The following is a 20,368-nucleotide window of genomic DNA, read 5'->3' on the forward strand; positions in this document are numbered from 1 at the left end:
CCAGATGCGCAATAAAATTCTGCCTCCTTAAGCTTGAGTTTTCCATGCTCAGAATTCAACTGTCACCAGATGGATCAGACTGAACAGGTTTCAAACTCCAGGAGGTTCTTACCTTCTAAACAGGGACGGCTGTTTTCTAGTAAAATCACTACAAGGGAAGGAGAAAACTTGAAAGAGGTTCCTCCTGGTGCTCACGTCCGTGAACCCGAATACTCTCTCTCAGTCCTCAAAGAGAGACCAGGAGAAGGAGACTTGCTGAAGCAAAGCCACAGGGGTCTCTGAGGTTTCCCTGGCCCCTCGCCCCTGTCCTGCCTCCCTGATGTCAGCATCTCTCTGTGAGGTCACCACCTCCCCACCACCTTGGACCAATAGTCTGAGGTCCTGCAAAAGGCCTTTGTGATGTCACTGCCACACCCCTCCCTTGCTGTGCCAATGTCCTGCCCCTGGTGAGGCATTGTGGAGGTTTGAGCTACTCCCTGTGGATCACCCCACTCAAGGAGCGTTCGTTCTAGGCAGCAAGCCGGCTAGACAGGAAAACATCAGACGCTGCTCCCAATGCTACACTCAGTTTTTCAGAAATGAGTCGACTTTCTGGCCAGAAGAGACCATTAGAGCATCTAATCTGACCCCCTGCATATCACAGGCCTTCTGTATGACATAATAGTGAGTTTATTACGCAGGGTCCACCCCTCCCTCACTGTGAATAGTACATGAACCAGCCTTGTAATGGAGCTGAGATTTCCCAAGAACTTCAAGCAAAATACACCAGTTTCATAAAACAGATTTATTAACTACGGAAAGATGGAGTTTTAAGGATTATAAGTGGTAGTCATAAAAGATCAAAGTAAGTTACCATGGAAATTAAAGATAAATTCACAATCTAAACTTTACACCTGATTACACTAGGCCATAGTTCGGTTATGCCACAGGAAGGCTAAATGCTCGAGCTGCAGTGCATGCTGGGCAGGCTTAAGGCCGGGCTCCCCATGGCAGGAGAGAAGAAGACGACGACTTTGCTCACAGGCAGTGCCCTGCCCCCACTCCCAAGTCATTAATGGCTCCCCCAGGTCAGCCAGAATGGAGCAGCGGTTTTCACTGCACCAAGTCCACTTATGGCTTACAGGCAACTCCCAGACCCACCATGTCGGCCAGAAAGGAGCCCACTCAGCCTCGCCATTGCTGCTTTTCCTTCCCCCCAGAACCCCACTTCTCCTGGGCTGCAAGGAGCCATCCCTGGGAAGCCAAGAGGCAGCCACAGGATTCTGCCTCCCAGCAGCCAACCGCACCTCCCCCGGCTTTGCAGAATGAATGGTGATGCTCTACTAACCCCACTGAGCCGCAATGATGTGCTTACTTTCTGCCCTGCCTTTCTCAGCTTGACTTCCCTCTTTTCCCCCATTCCTGCCTCACTTCCTCCTTTGGCAAGTCACGCAGAGGAGGCCAGCAGGAAGAGCCGGCCTCCACCGGCCAACCTCCCAGGGCAGAGGAGGCCAAGCCACAAGCCTCCAAAAGGTAACATGCCTAACTCCTCTAGGTTCTCCAGCCTGATGCCAAGGTGCTTTCTCCACTGCTGTCAGCACCTTCTGTCATGCAGGGGTTGGAGTTATCCCACGGACAGGCCAATAGGAGAAGGAGGAGGCCTTCCTGAACAGCAAGGGGATCTGGGAAAAGGAAGCCAGCATGTTTCTGCCTGGTTTTGAACCAGGGGCCTTTTACGTGTTAGGCAAATGCGATAACCACCACACTATAGAAACTCCATCTGCTTGGTTGTTGCTCACCCTAGCACAGACCGATGGACAAACCTGGAGAAAGTGGTGACAGCCCTGCGATGGGTCAGCTGGCAGAGCAGAGGACTGGAGCGGGCACTCAGGAAGTCGTCCTTACGTCGCCCTTGTGACTCCAGCTTGAGGGAGAGCTTCTTTTTCTTCCCCTTGCTGACAAAGAGCAAGAGAAGAATGAAAGGTCAGGTGGGCCAACTCGGTGCAGAAGCCCATGCTGCCTTTTTCTGCTGCATAGCCTGAAATGAGGGACTCGTGGCAGTTAAAGGAACTGCTGCACTTTCAGAAAACATCCCACCCGTGCACAAAGGGGGATAGAAGAGCCTGTTAGTCTAGCACGCTCCCAACTGAACTACTTCAGCAGCTGCTCGGTTTCTTTTTGGCCTCCTGCTTTTCTGTCTGGGATGTTGTTGTCGGCTGTGGCACAGAAAAAGGACGTCATTGCGAGCGGCCCATGAAGACAAGATTAACTTTTGCCTTCCTTGCTCGGCTTTACTTGCTTCCTCGCCCTATTCCTGCCTTAGTTCCTGGGTTTTCTGAAGGCGACGGGGGGCCAGCAGTACCAGGAGGAAGTTGGGCAGCTAGACCCTGGTGGCAAAAGTCCTGCCGCCACTTGCCACCCCACTCTCTTCTCCCAGCGTCACATATTGGCCACCAGGGACTTGGGGCCCAGCAGCGCAACGGAAGGCAGTGGACAGAGCCACCCTCGCCTTGAAGCTCTGGCTCATTAAACCACATCTTCAGTTGCTGATGGCCAATGAGAGACCGACATCGCTTGCTATTTTAGCACTTGGAAATGCCATTGGTCAGTCACTGGATCTCTGTAATGCTGTTACAGAACAAATGAACATAGAATCTCAGTGTGACATTCTATACCTTTGGGGGAGCGGCTGTAACCCCCATAATCCTCATTTTCATATCATCGTGATCTTACATATAGAGCATGACTTGTAAGGTATCAGGGAAAGGTTATGATCGGCTGAAAGTCATTTCTCTACCCATAGATGTAGCCCATTCATGCATATGAAGTTATGAGAATTGTGCAGTGTGGTTGTCACTGTGCTGTAAGGTGGGGGAGTCAGCCTGATATTAGCTCCCCAGTGGCAACAGCAAGGAAAGTAACCAACACCCGGACAGGGTGTCAAACAACCCATCGACAGCCATTGTCCAGCAAGGGAGCTACAATGCAATGACTCACCTGCATGAGGACACCCCAGGGGAATTGCTCAGACTTGCTTGGAGAGACGCAGTGATGCTCACCTGACTCTGAAGGGGGGGGGGGCAAAGCCATGAGGGAAGAAAGGACATGATAAAAGGAGAGACATTTGCCAGGCTTTATCTCTCTCTGTCACCTACATCTACAGACACCCCCACACCAAGCAACTGAAGCGCTGATGAAAGGGGAGAGCCTGGCTGAAAAGCCACCAACCAGCCTGTGGTGAGAAGCATCTGAGTTTGTAAGGGTACTGAAAGGGTTAAGATCAGCTTAGAATTAAAAGCAATGAGGAGTCCGGTGGCACCTTAAGGACTAACAGATTTATTTGGGCATAAGCGTTCGTGGGTAAAAAGCCCACTTCTTCAGATGCATGGAGTGAAAATTGCAGATAGAGGCATAAATATAGATTGGAACATGAAGTGACGGGAGTTACTGTACAAGGGGAGAACCAGTGTTGAAGGCTAATTCAGTCAGGGTGGATGTGGTCCTCTCCCCATAACTGATGGGGAGGTGTCAATACCAAGAGAGGGAATCATAGAATCTCAGGGTTGGAAGGGACCTCAGGAGGTCATCTAGTCCAACCCCCTGCTCAAAGCAGGACCAAACCCAACTAAATCATCCCAGCCAGGGCTTTGTCAAGCCTGACCTTAAAAACCTCTAAGGAAGGAGATTCCACTACCTCCCTAGGTAACCCATTCCAGTTCTTCACCACCCTACTAGTGAAAAAGTTTTTCCTAATATCCAACCTAAACCTCCCCCTCTGCAACTTGAGACCATTACTCCTTGTTCTGTCATCTTCTACCACTGAGAACAGTCTAGATCCATCCTCTTTGGAACCCCCTTTCAGGTAGTTGAAAGCAGCTATCAAATCCCCCCTCATTCTTCTCTTCTGCAGACTAAACAATCCCAGTTCCCTCAGCCTCTCCTCATAAGTCATGTGCTCCAGCCCCCTAATCATTTTTGTTGCCCTCCGCTGGACTCTCTCCAATTTATCCACATCCTTCTTGTAGTGTGGGGCCCAAAACTGGACACAGTACTCCAAATGAGGCCTCACCAGTGCTGAGTCGAGGGGGATGATCACATCCCTTGATCTGCTGGAAATGCCCCTACTTATACAACCCAAAATGCCATTAGCCTTCTTGGCAACAAGGGCACACTGTTGACTCATATTCAGCTTTTCGTCCACCGTAACCCCTAGGTCCTTTTCTGCAGAACTGCTACCCAGCCATTCGGTCCCTAGTCTGTAGCAGTGCATGGGATTCTTCCGTCCTAAGTGCAGGGCTCTGCACTTGTCCTTGTTGAACCTCATCATATTTCTTTTGGCCCAATCCTCTAATGTGTCTAGGTCCCTCTGTATCCTATCCCTACCCTCCAGCGTATCAACCACTCCTCCCAGTTTAGTGTCATCTGCAAACTTGCTAAGGGTGCAGTCCACACCATCCTCCAGATCGTTAATGAAGATATTGAACAAAACCGGCCCCAGCACCGACCCTTGGGGCACTCCACTTGATACCGGCTGCCATCTAGACATGGAACCATTGATCACTACCCATTGAGCCCGACCATCTAGCCAGTTTTCTATCCACCTTACCGTCCATTCATCCAGCCCAGACTTCTTTAACTTGCTTTTGTTGTGAGCCAGCTACTCCCAGTCCTTATTCAAGCTCAAATTAATGGTGTTAAGTTTGCAAATCAATTGTAACTCTGCAATTTCTCTTTGAAGTCTGTTTTTGAAGTTTTTTTGAATGGCTACTTTGAATTGTTGGGTGTGAATGTGTAAATGTGCTATTGCCTATACAAGTCCCCTATGGGCTCATGATCTGGATTCCTGGTTTTCACCCAGGTGGCCTGGGTTCAATTCCCAGTGTGGGAACAATGCAGAGTTTTTGCTCAGAGGGGAGGCAGGAAATGAAAGGAATGGGAAGGGATCCTGCCAGCAGGGCAGTTGGACAGTGTTGGAAGGGGACCCCAGAATTGGGGGTGGGGCAGTGGCCTGGGGGGAGATGAGGGAAGGACCCCAGCTCTGTGGGAAGTTGACATTTTGGAGAGCACAGGCCTGGCATGGGGGGTAGGGAGAGTGAGTGTGTCCCTCTAAACTCACCACCAGCAGACTAGGCAGGCTTGGAAGAATTACGTATTTGTTGGTAAATGTCAATTTCTGTGTAAACACAACCCAATGGCAAAATCTTTCCATCGATAATAATCAAAACTAACAGATGGGCAAAGTAAGAAACATGTTGCTTGAGAACTTATTCTGTTCTAATCCTCTAGGGTTCCCTTTTGCCTTAGGCACCACCACGTGGGCATTTCATATCCCTCCTCATTTTCACACAGACACACAATTTCCTTTGCACAGATCCATGAACAGCAAAACCTCCCTGTGTCTGTTGTCTGAGCCAGGGCATTCGATTCCACTGAAACCTTCTCTCCTGCAATGGCAATGGCCAGACAGAGGGAATGCATCCACCTTCCCCCCTGGCAGTGAGATATTCACTCTCCTCTTCATGCTGCTGTTGTTATTCCATGAGTCATCAAGGATGGAATAAAAAGCTGAGTTTCTCCAGGGTGAGGAAAGAAAGGAGCCACCAACGCCCTCAAAAATCTCAATGCCCAGAGAAAACCTGCCTCTGTTATTGGACTCCCAGAAGTGCTGGCAATACAATGGGAAAAGGGACTGTCTGAATTGCCAAGGCAGGGAATGAACAATCTACAGCAACATCATTAACCACAAACACATTCTAATCATGCTCCAGCCAGTAGAGAAATGGGCAGGAACTCTGGCTGTTCAGCCATGGCCACACTTACAGAGCTGCACAGCAGTGAGTGCGCTGGGGAAGCTGGTCTGAGTGAACAATTGGAAATGACCCTTCAGTGAGAACAGAACCAGAGTGTAGAAAGGCCCCTGTGTTAAGTGGCTGAGGCCTTAGGTAGCTGGGCTAGAAAACCATGGGTGTCTTTCTGTGAAGGTCTGATCCTTGCCAGCTAGGCAAGGCTGGTGTGTGGTGTCTCCATGGCTGCACTTTCAGGGTCTGATCACAACAGTGCCATAGGGAGCCAAGCCTAGACATATTCAGAGGCTAAAGCCAGGTCAATATTTCAAACAGTGAGTCTATGCTGCTGCAGCTCAGTAATGGAGATGCTCTGTGCCAGGGTTTCTCAAACGTCCTTTCACTGCAACCTCCTTCTGCCAAAATAACTTAATACGTAGCCCTGGAAAGAGGGACCAAGCCCCTCCACTTGGGGGGGCAGGGGGAAGTGCCAAAGACTGAGCTGCAGTGGGGGGAGGACAAAACCAAAGCCTGAGGGATTCAGCCCTGGATGCAGGGGGCTCAGACTTTTGGCTTCAGCCCCAGGACCCAACAAGTCTAATGCCAGCCCTGGTGACCCCATTAAAACAGGGTCACGACCCACTTTGCGGTCCAGACCCACAGCTTGAGAACCACTGCTCCATGCTGAGGGGGGAGAGTTTTCCTGTTGGTGTAGTCAATCCACTTCCCCAGGAGGTGGCAGCTCTGTCATGGGGAGAAGCTATATCAGTGGGTGTACAAGCTGTGGTGTTTACCACATTTAAGAAGTTTAATCAAACCCCATGTCATAGATTTATTCCCCCCTTTGAACTTTAGCGTCCACAAGATGGGGACCTGCATGGACTCCTCTAAACTTAAATCCTAGTTTAGATCTGGTAAAAGCTGCCACCAGCTAGAAATTCCAGTGTCTAGCACACTCCCTGTTCCCCCAAACTTTCCCTGGGGAACACAGATCCCAACTTCCTTGGATCTTAACACAAAGGGAAATAAACCATTCCCCCCCCAACCTCCTTCCCCCTCCCCAGTCGTTGGGAGAGATCACCTTGATTCCAACTCCTTGAATCAAAACAAAGAGGGATTCACTTTTCCCCCCTCCCCTTCCCCTGAAAATCCAAACAAGGGAAGAAATCAATCAGGTTCCAAAAAGAAAAGGATTTTATTAAAAGAAAGTGTACTTTTTTTCTATCTCTGTAACACCAGGATGGAAAAATTTACAGGGTCTAACTTATAAACCTGGAGAGACTTCCCCCCCCTCCTTTCTCAGAATAGTCAAAGTAACAGCAAACAGAAATAAAGAGGTTTCTCCAGCAAACACAATTCCAAATGTAGAAATTAATTATAAGACTAAACCGACTTTCTAATACTCACTATACTGAATAGAAGAAAATACTTCAGGGAACTTGGAGAGCCTGGAAATATGTCTGGCCCCTCTTAGATCCGAAGAGAGAACAAAGACCCAAACAAAGAACACAGACAAAGATTTCCCTCCACAGAGATTTGAAATTATCTTGAACACCTGACCAGAGGACCAATCAAGGGACATCAGGTTACTGAGCTTGTTAACCCTTTACAGGTAAAAGAGACCTTAACCCATAACTATCTGTTTATGACACCCCATTTTTAAAACCACCTGTGGTCTGGGAATGGCAAAGGAGCTGGATGAAGCAGGGTCTGTCCTTCAAAATCCTGGAGATCATGATTCCATATTCCTGTTGTAATGGGGGTATAGCTCAGTGACAGTGTTTGATTGCAGATCAAGTGGTCCTTTGTTCAAACCCAGGTGCCCTCTTAAAAAAAAAGAAAAAATTTTCATTTCCATTCTCCATTATGTTCAGGAGCTCCACCATACGAGGATGCTTGAAATGAATGTGAACACTCAACATTTTGCTGTCCAAATGCATAAAAACCTAGCAAAGCTGTCCATCAGCTGAAATCAGTTCCAATCCTCTAAGTGTCTAGTTTATGTTTTCATCAATTAAACAAAGGTATCATTCCCTGAAGCAGAGCACAAGTTTGAAATACAGGCAGCATAGAGCCAATATTCATAATGTCAACTACAAAAAAATGATACACATCTAGAGATAGCATCATTATAATCAGCCAATCAGAACCTCTCCATAGACCCCTTACACGACCACTTCTCTGTAATATTGGCTGCAAATATAGAACAGTGGTCGCAATGGTGATCTATACAGTTACAGATTATGTCAATAACGTCACAGGAGGTGAGACAGCATCAGTGAGACTGATACTGGAATAGCCTCCAGTTTTGTTCTGAGGACTGGAAAAAATACCTTCTGGTGAGCTATTGAAAGAGCTCAACCTGATTAGCTTATCAAAAGAAGATTGAAAGGTGACTTAATTGAAGTGCCTTAATGGAGAGAAAAGATTGGGTATTTAAGGGCTCTTTAATCTAGCAGAGATAGGCATAACAAGACCCAATGGCTGGAAGGTGAAGAGAGCCAAATTCATATTACAACTAAGGCACAAAAATTAAACAGCGAGGATGATTCACCACAAGAACAAGCTACCAAGGAAAGTGGTGGATTCTCCATCTCCTGATGTCATTTAATGAAGACAAGATGCCTTTCTGGAATGTGTTTGACTCAAAAGTAGCTATTGTGTCATACAGGAGGCCTGTGATATGCAGGAGGCCAGATTAGATGCTCTAATAGTCTCTTCTGGCCATAAAGTCGACTAATTTCTGAAAAACTGAGTGCAGCATTGGGAGCAGTGTCTGATGTTTCCCTGTCTAGCCAGCTTGCTGTCTAGAATGAATGGTCCTCGAGTGGGGTGATCCACAGGGAGTAGCTCAAACCTGCAAAGTGCCTAGGCAGGGGCAGGACATTGGCACAGCAAGGGAGGGGTATGGCAGTGACATCACAAAGGCCTTTTGCAGGACCTCAGCCTATTGGTCAGAGGTGGTGACCTCACAGAGAGATGCTGACATGAGCAAGGCAGGAGAGGGGCGAGGGGCCATGGAAACCTCAGAGACCCCTGTGGTTTTGCTTCAGCAAGTCTCCTTCTCCAGGTCTCTCTTTGAGGACAGAGAGTATTCGGGTTCACGGACGTGAGCACCAGGAGGAACCTCTTTCGAGTTTTCTCCTTCCCTCTTAGTGATTTTACTAGAAAACAGCCATCCCTGTTTAGAAGGTAAGAGCCTCCTGGAGGTTTGAAACCTGTTCAGTCTGATCCATCTGGTGACAGTTGAATTCTAGGCATGGAAAACACGAGCTTAAGGAGGCAGAACTTTATTCTGCACCTGGGATTTTGTCCCTTAGAATCACTGGGGATATTAGGGTTTGTTCTTTTTGCTTCCCCTCTTCCTTTGTCCTTTTACCTGTTCCCCTCCCAACACCAGGAGGGGTGGTGGTGTGTGTGTGTGTGCGTGCGCGTGTTGGGGGAGGGCTCTGCAGCTCCCACTGTGGGAGCTCCATCCAAAAATATGGGGCTGAAATAGTGCTCGGGCAGTGATCCCCACCAGGGACCTGGGCCATCCTTTGGGCTCTCTGGTGAGAACCCTCAGCCTCCCGTCCTCAGTCTCTACCCTGATTGGCTGAGCAGGGGGTTATTGACAGGGAGGAGACTCAGGTCCTTGTTGGTCTGTTTTAAGAACAAGTAAATAAGTCAGAACCAGTTCTGTGTTTGATGAATTTTGCTGCTTCTCTGCATTAATGGTCTCTGAGCAGTTCATGATTCTCTCTAACATTGCAGTTCTCCTCAAATACTTGCTGAATAATTACTGTCTCTGTTGTTGGTCTGGAGCTCATCAGAGCACTTTATTCAGGTCATTCAATGTCTGAAATTCAAGATCTGATGGTTAGTTTGAAAAATCAGGGCTCTTGCGTCCTATTCCCAACTCTGCCACTGGCTGGTTGTGTGACCTAAGACAAGTCAATTCTCCTTTCTCAGCCTTAGCTTCTCCCTCTTTCAAGTAGGGATAATAATGATCTTCTCCTACCTACCTCACAGTGCGTGGAGGCAGGGCCGGCTCTAGGATTTTTGCTGCCCCAAGCAAAAATATTTTTGGCTGCCCCCACCTCAGCCCTGGGGTCCCCCGCCACATGCTCCTGCTGACCGAGCCCTGGGCTCTCCCCCCCACTCACACACCCCGTGCCAACAACATAGATTTGGTTCTCCCAAGTCTGCCCAGGCTGAGCTGCTCCCGTTTATACTCCATCTCCAGTCGGAGCATGCCCAGACAGGGTGAGGGGGTGTGGCCTCCTCAGCCCACATGGCACAGTTAACCCTAGCAGTGCCAGGTCAGGGTTGATACACCTCATCACAGACAGCATTTCCCAAGTGTTGGGATTAGCTAGGAGATCTCTTCTGGAGTAACCTCCTGTAGGGACTGGATCACAAATACCTTGGGAACCAAATACCTGGGCGTTTTCCTAGTTCTGAATCACTTGCTGTGGAATTCTATCCCTGGATCATCTGAGACAACATTGACTTAAACAACGAACTACCCTGTGACCATGTGCACTTACTTCGGTCAGTTGAACCCATTTGGGGTCTGCTGCTGTTCACCTTTTCAGAGTGGAGATTTAAACATACGACTGTTTCTTTGATAATATGTTCAACAGCTTGGAGTATTCTCTCCTGTTGACTGAACTGTATTTGAATTTTCTCCATGTCATCATGCAGGGATAGGGGGGGAAAACAAACCTGAAGTAAAAAAATGGTAATTGGTCTGAAATTTCCCAAAAAATCTGAGCTACATTCTGTCAAACAAAACTAACATGCAGTTATATGACCAAGGAGCCTTCATGAAAGATAGAAAACCCATATCACAGAGAGGTAGAAGACACTTTCATTTTAATTTAAAGTGAAATTCCAGACTAGGTTACATCTGATGTCTCAGAATCATGATGAGAAATTCTCCCATGATCCACTGAAACCTGCTTCTCTCAGCGCTTTCTCATGCATCCGACGAAGTGGGTATTCACCCACGAAAGCTCATGCTCCAAAAGTCTGAAAGTCTATAAGGTTCCACAGGATTCTTTGCTGCTTTTACATAGCCAGACTAACACGGCTACACCTCTGATACCTTTCTCATTAGTGTTATTTACAGGAGTTTTAGCACCTTCACAACGGGAGAAAAAACAGCTGACCTTCCCAGAAGCAGCTTTGCCATTGAGGGAAAAGGGGATTTGAACGGTGCTTGGGATCCATTTGAAATCCCCTTCCAAGTCTGACACTTTCATCGCCTGCCAGACTGACTCTGATTTAGGATCAAAGACGTACAAGCACCATTCCCAAGCATGGACAGCCAAGAACATGACCCCACCAGACACGTTGGGAAGCGAAGGAATACGAAGGGGTGAACTGTGCATGGCTCAGGCACAAGGTAACAGTTCTGGGGTGATGGGGAAGGATGGAATGTCTGAGTCGCCCCATCTCCTTCCAGTGTCACAGAGCCTAAAATGACCCTTATTTCCCTGACACTGCTCCAGCTCTTCATCATATTTAAATATATTTTAAATGAGAAAAAAAGTCAACAAAATAACTGCTGTTCTGCACAATCCAGGGTAATGCGAGAACAACTGGGAATGAGGAAATCTGTCCTCAAAGAGGAACTTGACGTCTCTAACAGTAACTTTGCACTCGGAGGAGGAGTACAGATGTGAATCTCCAGGTTTGTTTAGACAAGGAAATGTGACGGTGGTTAGGTCAGATCAGGAGGAAATGTGCTAGATAACCCCACTGACTATCCATAGCCCACGTCTTTACTGCAAGAATAGCTGTCTTTTTACATCAGAAAAGTGAACTGTGATTCTATGACTGGGAGCATCCTCCTGACTGCTCTGCAGAGGGGAGGTGCTGATCAATGGGGGGGTGTCCCCCTGCCCTCCACCCGGGTACCCGATTTCCACTGAGCTGGGGTGACGGGACGGGGGAATCTGCGTGTGCTGCTTCCTCTCTGGGGCCGGAGCTGCCGGCAGCTGCTTGTGTCTGAACAAGCCTAGTTCAGGCTCCTGACCCTGAGAACTTTCTTAAAGAGACAGCGCGCTCACTCACTCAGGCACACACAGTCCTTCACCATACACACACTTTCAAATCCTCCTCTTAACACACACACCCACCCCAGGGCTCCCTGCATCCAGGTCACTTCAGGTGCTGAGACATCAGGAGCAGCTGCTCTCCTGCCCTCCCCTTACACAGCCTGCAGGGAAAGCGACCTGGGTGCAGGAAGCCCTGACGTCGCTCCTTGCTCCCCTCTCCCAGCCCCCCAGGGCTGTGTGGGGCGGGGGAGCAGCAGTCCAGTGGGGGAGCGAGCAGCAATGCCAGCTGCTTTGTGCATCCAGGTCAGGTTCCCCACTTGGGTGCAGGAGGGGGATGCCGGGGTTAGAGGCAAAGGGGGCACAGTGCAGGGGTTGGGGGCACAGGAGAGTGGTGCAGGGGGTAGCAGTGAAGGGGTGCATAGAACCATAAAATATCAGGGTTGGAAGGGACCTCAGGATGTATCTAGTCCACCCTCCTGCTCAAAGTAGGACCAATTCCCAACTAAATCATCCCAGCCAGGGCTTCGTCAAGCCTGACCTTAAAAACCTCTAAGGAAGGAGACTCCACCTCCCTAGGGAACCCATTCCAGTGCTTCACCATCCTCCTAGTGAAATAGTTTTTCCTAGTATCCAACCTAGACCTCCCCCACTGCAACTTGAGGTCATTACTCCTTGTTCTGTCATCTTCTACCACTGAGAACAGTCTAGATCCATCCTCTTTGGAACCTTCCTTCAGCAGTTGAAAGCAGCGATCAAATCCCTCCTTAGTCTTCTCTTCTGCAGACTAAACAATCCCAGTTCCCTCAGCCTCTCCTCATAAATCATGTGCTCCAGCCCACTAATCATTTTTTGTTGCCCTCTGCTGGACTCTTTCCAATTTTTCCACATCCTTCTTGTAGCATGGGGCCCAAAACTGGACACAGTATTCCAGATGAGGCCTCACCAATGTCGAATAGAGGGGAACAATCATGTCCCTCAATCTGCTGGCAATGCCCCTATTTATACAGCCCAAAATGCCGTTAGTCTTCTTGGCAACAAGGGCACACTGTTGACTCATAGCCAGCTTCTCATCCACTGTAACCCCTAGGTCCTTTTCTGCAGAACTGCTTCCTAGCCATTCGGTCCCTAGTCTGTAACAGTGAATGGGATTCTTCTGCCCTAAGTGCAGGACTCTGCACTTGTCCTTGTTGAACCTCAACAGGTTTCTTTTGGCCCAATCCTCTAATTTGTCTAGGTCCCTCTGTATCCTATCCCTACCCTCCAGCGTATCTACCACTCTTTCCAGTTTAGTGTCATCTGCAAACTTGCTGAGAGTGCAGTCCACGCCATCCTCCAGATCATTAATGATTGCGGCACAGGAGTGGAGTGCAAGGGCTGGGGTGAAGGGGGAACAGTGGAGGGGTTAGGGGCTCAGGAGGGGGCAGGTGTTGGGGTGCACAAGGGGGGCAGAGGTTAGGATTGAAGGGGTTGTAGGGATTAGGGGTGCAGGAAGGGGAGCAGGCATTTGGGGCAAAGGGCCACAGTGCAGAGGTTGGGGGGAAGGGAACATGGATTGCCTAGGGAGCCCATGGGAGCCAGGGGCACCAAAATGCAAGTTTGCGCTGGGTGCCATTTCCCCAAGGCCGGCCCTGCCCACATCCCATCCAAACACTCAGTAGGAAGGGAGGGAGCTCCAGCCGAGGTGTCAATCATCATCTGTAGGAAGCCAGGAGTGAGATCTGCTGGGGACTGTCCTGAGCTCACAGAGTCTGTGTGGGGAATCCCAGCGGGTTCTCTCAGGCACTTACAGTTTCTGGGTTGGTTTAATGTTTCCTCACCTGTGCAGAGACTTCCCAGGATCTCGCTTTCCACTGAACCAGGGAGAGCCAGGACCCACGGCTCTTCCCCTCCTTCCAGCTGGAAGATCACAGAGGGTTGGGAAACTGGAAACCCTGCTCAAGGGAAAGAAAACAAAGGAGATCAGGGGAATTAATAGGCCATTTATCATCATAAAAACATTCTATTAGTTTAAAACCAGTCCATTTTAAACAATAAAATCGCAGGGCCAGCTCCCCAGGTGCTCAAAGGTGCAGAACACTCTGCTTAGGAGGGATTTAACTATCCCCATCTTTGCTGGGAACACACACAGCCAGACACTCATTATCAAAGAGGCTCCTAAAAAACAGAGACTGGAACTGCATTTCCCAGAAAGTGAAGACTCCAGACAGAGGGCAAGTGTCCCTGGCACTGCTTCTTGCTGACAGACAGGTCCAGAGCCAAAGAGAGAGTCCAGGGGAAGCTGGGAACAGGAAGCATGGGCTGGGGGGGTTCAGTGGAGTAAGGACCAGGAAGGGCAGGGATATCACTGAAGGCAGGATCTCAGCAGCATTAGATGTCAGGAAAGCACATCCTGTGGCATTAGGGAACCTAGCGAGTCAGGTATAAAGGGAGGGAGCATAAAAAACACTGTGTGTGGAGAAAGCTGGCAAATTAGATGGTGTAGTTCAAGAGCCAGAGACCAATTCTTCTGCCAAAGGAGAATGTGAAAAATAAGAATCAGGCCATGTGACTTCAGGAGGGACAAATTCGAAGATCCAAAGAACATGCAGAGAAGAGAGACGGCGGCTCTTGCAGGTGGGGATGGAAAAGGAAGAGTCTCCGTGGTTCATGGAGCCAATTAGTTCATTTTATCATTCATTGATCATTGTTATGGTGATCTCATATGTTATTTCAGATGTAGTCACTGTGTACAAAATAGATTTAAGTTGTAGGTATAGACAGAAGTACGACAGGTAGAGCCCTGCATGGATACAAAATTTATATCCGCATCCGATCTGCGATCCGCAAAAATGGTCCATGGATATCTGCAGATTTTCAGGGCTCTAGGAACAAAATTTGTACCCGCAGCTGATCCACAAAAAAGGTCCGAATTCTCCACCAGGAGACGTGATCAAAGCAAAGGGCTAAGGCAATGAATCCTAAAATCTTCTAATATAGGCTGGAAGGGACCTCAAGAAGTCATCTACTCCATTCCCATCACCCTGCGGCAGGAGCAGGTGTAAATATGCCAGAAGTTTGTCTGACCTGTTCTTAAAACCCTCCTGGGACAAGAATTCCTCAACCTCTCTTTGTAATCCATTCCAGCACTTCCCTATCCTTATCGCTGGAAAGGTTTTTGTATTACCCACCCTCAACCTCCCTTGCAGCAGATCAAACCAATTACTTCTCCTCCTACCTTCAGTGGACGTGACGAACAATTAATCACTGCTCCCTTATAACAACCCTTGACATATTTGAAGACTGTTCTCAGTTCCCCACTCACTCTTTTCTCAAAACTAAACATGCTCAGTTCTTTCAACCTTCCCTCATAAGTCATGTTCGAGGACCAGGAGGGCGCTTTTTCCTTCTGAATGGAGATGCGCAAGGTGAGGTCAGAGAAAAGGATGTTGGAGTAACTGAGACAGGAGAGGATGACTAAGAGCTCTAGCTGCGCGGATGGATAGGAAAGGCCAATTGTTAAGGATGTTACGCAAAAAGAAAATGCCAGGTGTAGGCACAGCCTGGATAGGAGGCCCCAGAGGGAGCTCCGTGACAAAGGTATTGCACAGTTATGGGCCTGAGTGACAGGCAGCACAATGGTGCTGTCTGCGGCGGTAGAGAAAGAAGGTGGGGGGAGGGCTTGGGGGAAATATTAATAGCTTTGCTTCAGCTGTTGATCTTTAGCTGATGACTGGACATCAGTGAGGAGATGAGAGAGAGAGAGAGAGAGAGAGAGAGAGGCTGAGATTTCAGTTGTGACAGGAGACGACAGGCCAGGAGCAGAGAGGCAGAACTGGGAGTTAGGAGCACAGAGATGGTAGCTGAATGTGTGTGCGCGGATGCGATTCCCCAGAAATAAGGTGCAGAGGAAGTAAAGAAGAGGACCAAGGACAGAGCCCCGTGGAACCCAAACAGAAGGCTGGAACGGGGGTCAGCCGGCTCATTTTAAAGACACTCTAATGCAGTGACTGGAGGAGGAAAAGGATGTGACTCATCATGGACCTCTTGATGCCACCTGGCAGAGGGCACAGGGTGCCTAATGTTTTACTGGGATCCCACAGACCAGGTACATGCATATTCGTTCACCCAGAGGTGCTGTGTCAGGTGTCTGTCGAGGAACTAGTTAGGTAGGTCTTAGGTAGCTCTTAAAAGCTTTGCCAGTCCAGCGCTATTGTTTAAGGCTGTGAAAAAGTGCCCACACGCATGCGCACACACGCACCATCCAACATGGCTCTGCTGGCCAAAGCTCAATTACAGACACAGCTATAGCGGCAAAAGCATCCATTCTTTAAAACAGGAAACTAAATGCTCATAAGCTACATTAATGCAGCGTTAAGGTTACCCAGTGCCGTCTCCTGCCTTGCACCATATGGACGATGAGTAAACTTAAACCTCTGCAGACCAGGAAATGAAAAGTTAATGTAAACTTTCCCCCAACCCTTAACCCTGTAGCTGGCCAGAACCAGTGAGAATGGTTCTGTGTGGGCTGTGCAAAGGTTAACCAACTGCCACAGGGACTCAGGTATTCAGCTCAATGCAGCAGTAACGGGATGAATTCTATGGTCTGTGGTATAAAGGACGTCAGAGTAGACGACCTAATAGTCACATCTGGCCTTAAAATCTATGAACCTATAATCGACCCGAGGAAAGACTAAGACAAAGACATTGTCTGTGCTGTGCTCACAGGTGGGAAACCCAGCACCTATCCGCATGCCTCCAGCTGTGTGCACTGGGCCAGCTGTAGCTGTGACTGGCTGATGGAGGGATGGGTTGGAGCAGCTGGACAGAGCTGTGCCTGTGCTATGCAGAGAGGTGCATGTGAAACTTGGGGGGCAATTCTGCCTCATTTCCATGCTGAGTGTTGCAGGTCGGTCAGCAAAGGTGCCCAAGGGTGTGTTCTTGCCATGGGGGTTGTCAGCACCCTGGGGGCATATGTTCGAGTGACCTGTGGGGCTTAGTGAGGGGTAAGTGAAGGCAGTGACTCAAAAGGAAAACTCAGGTTGAGGGCGAGGGGGTAGTAACACTGTGCAAGTCTCAGCTGGCCTGTGTGCAGGAGGTTCAGTACTGGAGAGCAGCCAGGGGGTAGGAAGCTTCTGTTTGCTATGATGGAGTTGAACCCGAATATTATCTTAGCAAAGAGAAGAACATGTTAGACATTCTGCTGCACTGCTCTGTTCCCAGAGCGCTCTGTAACAGGGGAGGGGAGAGGGCTAGTGTGGGTGTCTCTGGCATGTCAGGGTGATGCTGAAACAGGGCAGAGCAGAGGTGGCATTGGGGGAGTGGCAAGAACCTTAACTCTGCATTTCTCCTTCTAAAAACCGAGGGGATGGGAATCCTTACCCAGCGAGGTCACATTCTCACAGTTCTCCTGCATGACGGCTCTGCAGAGGGTTCTCTGAGTGGGTTCCAGCAGAGCCCCCTCTTCCCTGGTGAAATGCACAGCCACCTCCTCGAAGGTCACCGGCCCCTGAAAGAGCAAGAGTCCAACACTCGGTACCTGCTGCCCCACTCACATTCCCACTATTCATGGAGGAAAGGAGCCAATCAAATGGAAGCTCTGAGAGAGTCAGCAGAGTCCTATCCCCATACTGCTGAGAGCAGCCAGGAGACATCTGGGTGAGGGGACGAAGTGAGAGCCCCTTGTCTCTCCCAGCAGATCCACCACAGACCTACTAGCCAGAGGCTGATACAGGAGATGGAGCCCCCAGTAGGGTCCAGGCACAACCCCATGGGAGGGAACCCAACACCCTCCCCACTGCCAGCAGCTGGATGTGAGGGGCCAGGACATCTTCCCTACACCTCCCTGCTGGGTGCCCCCTTTCCATGTCACACCAGCCTCTGGCTAGCAGGCTGAGGGGTCAGCCCTGGAAATCTGGTCAGTTTTCCCAGTCCCGCCCAGGGAGTTGCTTTGTCTGTTTCCCAAATTAGGGAATTTTCTCCCCCAACACCCAAGTGTTTGTTCTGAGGATCTAGGCCCATGTTAACATAAGAACGGTCGTACCGGGTCAGACCAAAGGTCCATCTAGCCCAGTATCTGTCTACCAACAGTGGCCAATACCAGGTGCCCCAGAGGGAGTGAACCTAACAGGCAATGATCAAGTGATCTCTCTCCTGCCATCCATCTCCACCCTCTGACGAACAGAGGCTAGGGACACCATTCTTACCCATCCTAGCTAATAGCCATTTATGGACTTAGCCACCATGAATTTATCCAGTCCCCTTTTAAACATTGTTATAGTCCTAGCCTTCACAATCTCCTCAGGTAAGGAGTTCCACAAGTTGACTGTGTGCTGCATGAAGAAGAACTTCCTTTTATTTGTTTTAAACCTGCTGCCTATTAATTTCATATGGTGACCCCTAGTTCTTGTATTATGGGAATAAGTAAATAACTTTTCCTTATCCACTTTCTCAACATCACTCATGATTTTATATACCTCTATCATATCCCCCCTTAGTCTTCTCTTTACCAAGCTGAAGAGTCCTAGCCTCTTTAATCTTTCCTCATATGGGACCCTCTCCAACCCCCTAATCATTTTAGTTGCCCTTTTCTGAATCTTTTCTAGTGCTAGAATATCTTTTTTGAGGTGAGGAGACCACATCTGTATACAGTATTCGAGATGTGGGCGTACCATGGATTTATATAAGGGCAATAATATATTCTCAGTCTTATTTTCTATCCCCTTTTTAATGATTCCTAACATCCTGTTTGCTTTTTTGACCGCCTCTGCACACTGCGTGGACATCTTCAGAGAACTATCCACGATGACTCCGAGATGTTTTTCCTGACTCGTTGTAGCTAAATTAGCCCCCATCATGTTGTATGTATAGTTGGGGTTATTTTTTCCAGTGTGCATTACTTTCATTTATCCACATGAAATTTCATTTGCCATTTTGTTGCCCAATCACTTAGTTTTGTGAGATCTCTTTGAAGTTCTTCACAATCTGCTTTGGTCTTAACTATCTTGAGTAGTTTAGTATCATCTGCAAACTTTGCCACCTCACTGTTTACCCCTTTCTCCAGATCATTTATGAATAAATTCAATAGGATTGGTCCTAGGACCAGCAGGTTTGTCACACTCTGTCCCCACTCCCTATCCTCACCCAGACCTAACTCACCAGAAGTTGCCACCTCTTCAGTATTTCCTGCCCCTCCCCCTCCAGCAGGAACCCACCAGCAACCCCCCAATAACCCCTACCTGAGCTGGCTCCGCTACAGCCATTTCTCCTGTCCCATGGGAGGTTGGGACGAGCTGGAGCGAGAGGTGGGTGTCATTCTGCAGCCTGGCAGAGCAAGAAGGGCAGTTGTGGAGGTTTCAGAACAGGCTTCAGTTCATTTCACATCACGATTCCCCCAGGCCCTTTCCCTGGGGACAGAGATTGTAGATTCTGCCAGGCTGGGAACATGCTCAGTCCCCACAGTGCAGCACAGACCTGGCCCCCGGCCCCTCCTTTCCCCCTTGTGCTCCCCCCAGCAGCAGTAACCAACCAAGACATTTTGAAGCCCTCCCAGCAACAGGGTGTGAACCAAACCCTGGACCAGACCAGACCCAAAGGAGCCCCTTGGGGGGGTCCCCCTGCCCCTGCCCCCAGGGCAGCGCACTCCTGCCGCAGGGGGAACAGGGAGAGTCCGGGGCTGGTTCTTCCTCTCTCTGCTCCTCACCTCGGTCACAGGGAAGTGACCCTGGGCAGGGACGCTGCAGTGAGTGTGCCGGGAGGGGGGGGGTCAGAGATCTGGGAACCTGCCCCCCCCTCTAATTCCCCCTCACACCCTCTCCCGTCCCCTCCCCCCCTCCCCTAGCGCCCTGCCCCGGGCTGGGAGCCGGGGTCACCGCCCCGTTCCCGGGGGCTCTCTCCCCGCGGCTGCCCCGCTCCGCCCGTGCGGGGAAGGGGGCACCAGGCGGGGGGACCCGCTTCACCCCCCCCCGGTACCGGGCACAGCAGAGCCGGGGGGGGGGCGGCTCAGACTCGCTGCGGGAAGGATCCTCCCGGCCTCAGCGCGGCAGCAGCTCCGGGCCCCCGGGGGGGGGCAGCGATGGGGGGGGGGCACCGCGCAGAGCCCGGGACCTGCCCCGCCCCCCGGGCTCCGTCACCGGGAGCCTCAGCAGAGCCCGGGGCGGGGCCCAGCTGGAGAAAGCTCCGCCCCCCCCCGGCAGGGCCCCCCCCGGGGAGCAACAGCAGCTCAGCCCGGGCCCGGCTCACAGCTGCTGAAACCCTCCCTTACCTGGGCTGCGGAAGCGGCCCCGGGGCAGGCTGGGAGATGTAGTTCCGGACTCTCCCGGAAGCGGAAGTGACGTTGGCAGAGGCGGCAGAGCCGGGCTGCGAGGAAACGTTGGGCGCTGGGGCTCTGCCTGGCTCGCGCGGGGCCGTTGGAGCCTCTCCGGGGGGGCCGGAGAAGGGTTGGTGCCGTTGGAGCTCTGGGCATGCGCAGATCGCGGCGGGAGAGCCCTTCATTAACCCTGGGGGGGGCAGGTGACCCCCGAGGAGCGGGGAGAGAAAGGGGGGGGCTGAGATCCCCTCGGATTTACCGCTGCCCCCTCCCGTGGG

At 50.2% G+C, this 20,368-nt stretch overlaps 1 long non-coding RNA gene across 1 annotated transcript; it reads right to left on the reverse strand.

The window, feature by feature from the left end:
* Nucleotides 1-13,679: 13,679 nt before the first annotated feature.
* Nucleotides 13,680-19,082, reverse strand: LOC123356716. The gene is made up of 3 exons (XR_006575422.1): nucleotides 19,021-19,082; nucleotides 17,165-17,291; nucleotides 13,680-13,737 (listed from the first exon to the last, which is right to left on the reverse strand). It is a non-coding gene; the product is annotated as an uncharacterized LOC123356716 (long non-coding RNA).
* Between the last annotated feature and the right edge of the window lie 1,286 nt (nucleotides 19,083-20,368).

The sequence above is a fragment of the Mauremys mutica genome, chromosome 26, assembly GCF_020497125.1.
Source record: "Mauremys mutica isolate MM-2020 ecotype Southern chromosome 26, ASM2049712v1, whole genome shotgun sequence".
NCBI classification, from domain to species: domain Eukaryota; kingdom Metazoa; phylum Chordata; order Testudines; family Geoemydidae; genus Mauremys; species Mauremys mutica.